The sequence below is a fragment of the Canis lupus genome, chromosome 33 (assembly GCF_011100685.1).
Source record: "Canis lupus familiaris isolate Mischka breed German Shepherd chromosome 33, alternate assembly UU_Cfam_GSD_1.0, whole genome shotgun sequence".
Lineage (NCBI taxonomy): Eukaryota > Metazoa > Chordata > Mammalia > Carnivora > Canidae > Canis > Canis lupus.
In genome coordinates, this window is record NC_049254.1 from 12349826 (window position 1) to 12357377 (window position 7552).

Genomic DNA, 7552 nt, shown 5'->3' on the forward strand with positions numbered 1-7552 from the left:
AGGTACCACTTAGTGTTTACTGTCAGGCACTGTACAGACACTTCACATATACTCACTCATTTACTCTTTTCAACAGTCTTATGAGGGAAGTACAACTATTTCCTCCATCTCATACAGGAGGAAACTGAAGCACACAGACTCTATGAAACTTGCTCAAACTCACATAACAAACAAGTGGCAGGCGTGAGTAGGGACAAAAGGATAGAGTTCAGAGCCTGCTCCTTTAGCACCTGTGCTAGGAATGCAGTTCCCCAGCGTAAGCCTGACAGAGGAATAGTTTTCCCGAGCCTATTGACTCTTGGTGTAGAATTTTCCTGCTCCTCTGCTCCTTCCTTAATCAACTCCTCAAGTCTGGAAGAATGCCCAACCAGGGTTTCCTTTCTAGTGTCTAGATGTGCAGTTATTCTGACATATAGGGTGGCAGTGGAAACTCCTCTTTATATCTCAGCCCAGATAGAGATAAATGAAGACCAAACAGGAAAAGAGCTGAAGTCAACATTTGGACTTTGATTTGAAACTAAATCACAAGTATTAACCCTTCCAACTATTTGTATTTACCTTTCCATCTTCACTTGAGGAAAGAAGGGTTTTATTTTATCTAGCGCTCAGGCAATAGTTTTGTGTTAAATCTTGAAATTTGTGGGTCATAGATAATAGTTTTAAAAGCAACAGAGAGAAAGAAAAGGAGAAAGGAGAGCTTGAGATTACTTTTAAGCGATTTTATTCCTTTGGTTTTTTTTTTTCTTTCTTTACAATAAGACTTGAATAAGCACACCTTTTTAAAATTGTTCTTACCTAACCTAATTAGCTCTTGTAATTATGATACGTTTAACAGATGACTCTACTCCCTGAATCAGCTATTCTTGAAAAATAAGGCAATGGCCAAATCTATTATAGTGCATACTCTGAGCATGAAGAGGTACCGATTAGGTAAACACTGAAATAATGAGAAAGAAATGCCCTCTACCTGGAGTGTTAATTGCCATTTGGTAGAGGAGTGCATACAGAGGGTACTAATAAAACCACACTCTTCTCTGGCAATAAAACTCTCTGGTGTGGTTTTTACAAATGTTGCAAGTTCTGACTCTAGTTATAAAATAGAATGCACATAAAGCAGCAGCATCTGGTTACTGAGCTATCAGCAGCAAGGTGGATTAAAGGAAGGGACATTTTGTTCACAATATCTGTTGGTTATATAAAACATTCCATGCACTCTTCCCCATGGTTCTGGGGATACAGCAGTGAACAAAACTGACCGAAATCCCAGCCCACAAAGGACTTTGATTTTTATCAAAAGAGCTATTGGAAATACGATAGCTATTACTCTTTCCCAGCCTCCTACAATATAATATCGAGAATTTATTTCAGAATGTTTTCCATAACTGCCATAGTAACGATGCACTATGGAACCTTCATATTGGATAGTTTCCTCTTTAATGATAGGTGAGAATTTGCATTGAGATGCAACAACCATTGTGATTGGATAAGCTTTGTCACCAGACATAAAGCAAGAACTTAAGAAGCAGAACCAATGTGAGCCATTGTGCCAGTGTCCATGTTGTTCATAAAATTTCACTTCCAAGGTGCCTTTTTCAGATGCATCTCTTATGCATTCAGCCCAGTGAAGACAAAGCAAGAGAAGGAGATATCAAAAGAGCAATTCAAGCATCCATATTCAAGAAAATGTGATGCTTAACAAGCTCTCATTCTTGTCTTAACACATGAATAAGACTTTGGAAAATGATTTATAAAGATGAAACTTGTGAAGTGTTGTTTGGAAATAATAATAAGCTTTTTTTAATTAAAGATTTTATTTATTCATGAGAGACACAGAGAGAGAAGTAGAGACATAGGCAGGGGGAGAAGCAAGTAATAGGCTTTTTCTTATTTTATTAGGAAGCTTTAATTATCTTTAACATAATGGTACCAAGATAGCATGAATTGAGTCATTCATTCATTCATTTCAATAACTATTAATGGACTTCTGTTTAACAGGCTCTGAGTTATACAGGACACATATTACTAAATAAGGCATCACTTAGAGAATTTACAGTTATGGTGAAGATGAAAAGTTAAATGAGTAACTATAACAGTTTAAAGTGATTTAAGGATTGTATTAATTTTCCAGGACTGCCTGGAAAGCTTAACACAACAGAAGTTAAATTGCTCAGTTTTAGAGGCTAGATGTTTGAAATCAAGGTGTCAGCAGAGCCATTCTCTCTCTGAAGTTTCCAGAGAAAAATCCTTTTCTGCCTCTCCTTAGCTTTTGGTAACTCTCAACAATTCTGGAAGTTTCTTGGCTTATAGCTGCATCATGCAATCTCTGCATTTGTTTTCACATAACTTTTTTTTCTGTGTATCCTCTACTCTTTTTATACGGACACCATTCATTGGATTTAAGGCCCAGTCTGTTTCAGTATGTAATGAGAGTAATTTGATTACACTTGCAAAGACCGTATTTCCAAAGAAGGTCACATTCTGAGTTTCTGGGTGGGCATAAGTTTTGGGAGGACATTATTCAGCCCACTACAGGTGTATATATGATTTGTAGGAAGAAAAAATATATTGCTACAACTAGAGAGATATTTACAAAATATGAGGAACATCTCACAAATAATATAAAGCACCATTTTTTGGTAATGAATAAACCCAGAAAATAACCTGAATATTTGATAGTTGAAACTAAACACAGTGAGATTATTTGTCCCATCTCATACATTCAATATAAAAAGTTCTGACTTTTAGATATAATTACCTTTTTGGAAATATGAACTTGCAATGGCTCACTCTTAGATGCTTTTTATAATGCTTAATGGTTATGTCTGGAAATTTTCATCTGTTCACACACAATCCCCAAATTTCACTTCAGCCAATAGTTGCTGTTATTCAAATAATGGGTTAGTCTAAGCCATTCAGAAAATCTCCTCTCACTGTCTGGTAGGGATGGTAATGGGCTGTGAAATATTAAACATTTGCACAGAAAGAATGTTAACTAACTTCACCAACAAATTGGATAAACAGCCCTGTTTATATCTAGAAAGCTCATATTAAAATGTTTTTGAAAAATGGTTAGCTGATTAGAGAAGGTAGACTATTGCAGATATAAAGACCATATAGTAGGAAGGCTTTCATTTAATAGAAAGTGAGAAAGAAAGAGAAAATTGATTTGTGTGCAGGGTAGACTTTGGAATTTAAGATAATACTTTTAATATTTTTAGAGAGACAATAGAGCATGCAGAGGTTTAATGGTTGGGATAATTTTTCTAATATACAGGGACAATGGAAACAGAACAAAAAAATAAATAAAAATATTTTGAGTACCTACTACCTCTCTGACAATTTACATAGTTTTTCTCAGATAAGCCATTATAGATGAAGAAACTGAGGGTCAGAGGAGTCATGCAATTTACTAGCAAATGGAAAACTGTGATCTGACACTCTAATTTGAAGGTTTTTCTATGGATAAAAAGGACAAAATGACGTTTCTTACAAGTCTTGGCAATGATGCCAAGACCCAGGATCAGGGTGTTAAGTGAAAAAGAAACTTAGCCAAGGGAAATGATGAGGCTCCAGTAGGAGGTAGGATGGAATGCTGAGGAAAGAAAGTAACAGAGACAGAATGAATGGGAAATCGGGTGATAGAGATATAGAAGGAAATTAATAGTCTGTGGTGGAGATGGGCTAAAATTTCACCAAGCTTGTTCATGCTTCTTGAGCATACAGAAAGACTACTTCTCCTAACCCTGCCTAAAATATGTTTAAGTCTATAAAACTGAGTTCTGGCCAATGGAATGTGGAATATGGCCAAATTAAGCTATGCTTTTTGGGATCTGCCTGTAAAATATCCTATAAGACTTCTCACAATCTCTTTGCTCATTGGCTGACTAAATGTGAAAAACACAGCTGAGACCTCCAGGGTAAACCTAGAGGATGGCAAAGACATGAGATAGAAGGCCCTGGATCTTTGAGTTATTGCTTGAAATAGGCCCACCTAGGAGAGTTACCCAATTTGCACTGAATTATAATGTGAGTAAGAAATAAATTCTTTTGGGTTAAGCTATTAAAATCAAGGGGTTGTTATTTGACACTTAGTGTCAATTGTCTTGACTAAATACCCTGACTTTTGGGGCCTAAAGAGAATTTATAGATTACTTCAGTTACCTACACCCTCATGTTATAATGCAAAACAGAGAGAGAACTTGCTGCACATCACACAGCTAATTAATAGTTAATTAGCATAACTGAGGCTGTAGTCCAAGACTCACTCTATAGTCCTCTGCTTGACTAAGCCAATGGAAATAGCAAAGACTTTTCTACACTTTTCATTTTATTTCGGAATTTGACCCTATAGCAACCACATGATGATATCCTTTGAACAGTGTTAATTCTGGGGCAAGTAAAGAATTAATTGGTCTGTAGCAATGCAAACGTTGAACTGGATGTAATTAGACGTGAATAAGACGTCATTTTCATAAGGAAATGAAAGTAAGGAGATGGGCACTGAATTTTCTCAGAAGGAGGTTGTCAACAAGCAGCAGACAAGAAAAGGAATAAATTCCGGCCACCTGAGGATGCATCCCTTTGGAAACTGAGGCATAATTGCATAATGTAACACCCAGAGAGACTAATTATGGGTAACCTGAGGATAAATATGTATAGCAGTTCAAAACAAATCATTGAAAAGTTAGAAAGATATAACAGCCATCCAAAGGAGCTATTGATAGATTAAATAAAAAAAATACAAAAGCAAAATAAGAACAATACCCCAAGGATTTGAGAAGGAAGTTGAATGCATTAAATAGGAGACCAGAGTGTGTTTCAGTTTTCAGCAAAAGCTTTAATGTGCATTGGGGAATGGAACAGTAGTTGGAAGGATTAGCAAATCTTGATTTTTGAGGATTAAAGAAAACTAAATTGTCTTTTAAAGCAGAGGAGAAGCAAATAGGGGAAAGACGAGGAGCTTCATGTTCACTGAGGGAGAACCTCAATTAAGCAAATATTGAATCCATTTGAAATTCATTTCAAGCATAATTCCAAACTTCGATGCTTGGTCTTCCATCTAGATTTTGCAGAACACTAACCTTCCAGTTTTTATTTTATCTGATTCCCTGAGTAGTCCTACCAAAAAGAATCACTAAACCTGATTCATTATCATGCATAATGTATTCATGATGCCATTTAGCAAAGAAAAAAAAAAAACTACTTTTATTTGAGTGCCTTCGAAAAAACCCACAATCATTTAATTCGAGGGAGATGTTTTGAAGGAAACTCAATATTTCTTGAGACTTCAAAGTGAAATGATGTTTTGAAACCAAAGCAGAAACAAGTTTCTTTTCACCTTCCATATTAGATTTCCAACCTCAGGCCCTGACAACCTCAACCTCATTTTCTGTCTTTTCTTTGTACATTAACTATGAACCTGATTTTGCTTAAAGAATTTCTCCCTTGTAAATTAAGAACATTAGCTCATTTACTAATAAAGTGTGGCCTTTTAGATTATAAATAATTCATGGACCTATTTCTTCTCCTCTCTACCACACTCTCCACTTCTCCTTTCACTGTATATCCATACACCCTGAAGTAAATGTTGGTTGCTGTTGATGATGATGATAGTTACGATTACGGTGTCTGTGATAGATGTTAGGCACCTCTTTCCATATACTTTGGCAAATAGCAACTCTTTTTCATTGGGAATCATATGAAATTGTTCTGCCATTTGCTATTGGGTGTACATTTAACCACCAATCACAATACTTCCTCCTCTTGACCCCAGAAATTGGCTCAGGAAAAATCCTATAACATAAGTGGTAAAAGTCTTTTTCTGGTACTTTATATGGATACTATAGGAAAAACTCTCTTTCCCTTAAACCATTAGCGATAAAACATGTGATCACAGAGCTGCTGGTGGCTGGGACTCTATCTTATAGAGGAGACCCTGAAAAAATTCTCAAGCAGGTAACTTAATCATGGCTACCTCTCCTTTGTTTCAATTTTGAATATATTGAGTGCCTATTTTATGTAATATACTTGCATAAGAGACAGTAAGAGACTGAAAAATAAATGTGATGTTACCTCTTTGTTAAATTTTCAAAATAATTAATAGTCTGTGATAATTCAGTCATCAGGGCTTATTTAGCAGATCCTAAATGAGAACATATTTTCTTGCAGCTATTTGAAGAGCTCTGGTGATACAGTGGTGATCAAACAGATATATTTCCTGGACCCAAGGAGCTTATAGTTTATGAAATGAAAAGAGTTAATCAAAGAGCCACAGAAATATTCAGTTATAAACGGTGATTGATATCCTAAGACAAACCCAACATATTTGGATAGTTACATAGAAGAGAAACCTATTTGAGTTCTGGTGACAGTGTACAGTGGTGCTGGTAATTTAGTGAGACTTGAAGGCTAAAATTGGAAGCAGACAATGCGTAAACCTTAATGCTGCCATTGACTAAAATGCTTAAGGTGTCCACTACCATTCTCTATCCTTCACCCTGATACTCCCTAGTAGCCCAAAGAAAAGGAGCAAAAGAGGTTGATGCAGAGCTGCTACTGGGACATACCTGGGAAGTCAATGGAATGAGGACCGAAACAGCAGTGGTCTCTATATCCCTGGGACGGAGGTTGTGAGGGATAGCTAGTTAAGTCATATCTGGGACATTTGCTTCAGTCTAGCTACTGGTAAGAAATTTCTAATAATATTAAAATATTCAACGGAGAAAAATGAGGCTACTTTTCACAAATGTAATTAAAAATGGAATGCCTGACATAGACAATCAACATATGAAGCTTGCACCATCTCAAAAAGATGCAAGGAGGACTACATTTTTTCTTGAAGTATATAGTGCCTAGATTATAACCCTGCAAAATACTGGAAAAACATTTGAGGAAACAGAGAAGACGAGTTCGCTCAACACATTCCATCAACTATTGCATTATCGCGGGTCTGAGTTTTCTGCCATCAAACTGTTGGGTCTGACATAGGTTCTAACTATAACAAGTGCTCCATCAATGTGTTGAATGGTTGAAAGATTACAATGAGAAACAATACTCAGGTTTATAGTTAGCAGCATTGTCTAAGATTTTCAGTAGAACGAATTTCTTCTTCCTTTCTCTCTTACAGTACTTTCAGCAATCCCTACCAGAAAAATATTTGATTCTCTTGACTTATTTTTTTTACTTATAAAAAGATTGTATTAACATAAAACAAATGTCTTAATTATATTTCTAGTTACTTTTGAAATTTAATTGTTGGGTTATCAGCATCTTTAAGAATCTCACCATTGCGGGATGCTTGGGTGACTCAGTGGTTGAGCACCTGCCTTTGGCTCAGGACATGGTCCCAGAGTTCTGGGATTGAGTCCCACTTCGGGCTACTGCATGGGGCCTGCTTCTACCCCCTCTGCCTGTGTCTCTGCCTCTTTCCCCTTGTCTCTCATGAATAAATTAACAAAATCTTAAAAAAAAAAAAAACAAGAATCTCATCATTGCTATAGAGAGATTTCATTTCCCCAATTTCCCCAATTTCTACTCAAAGAACTAATAGAGT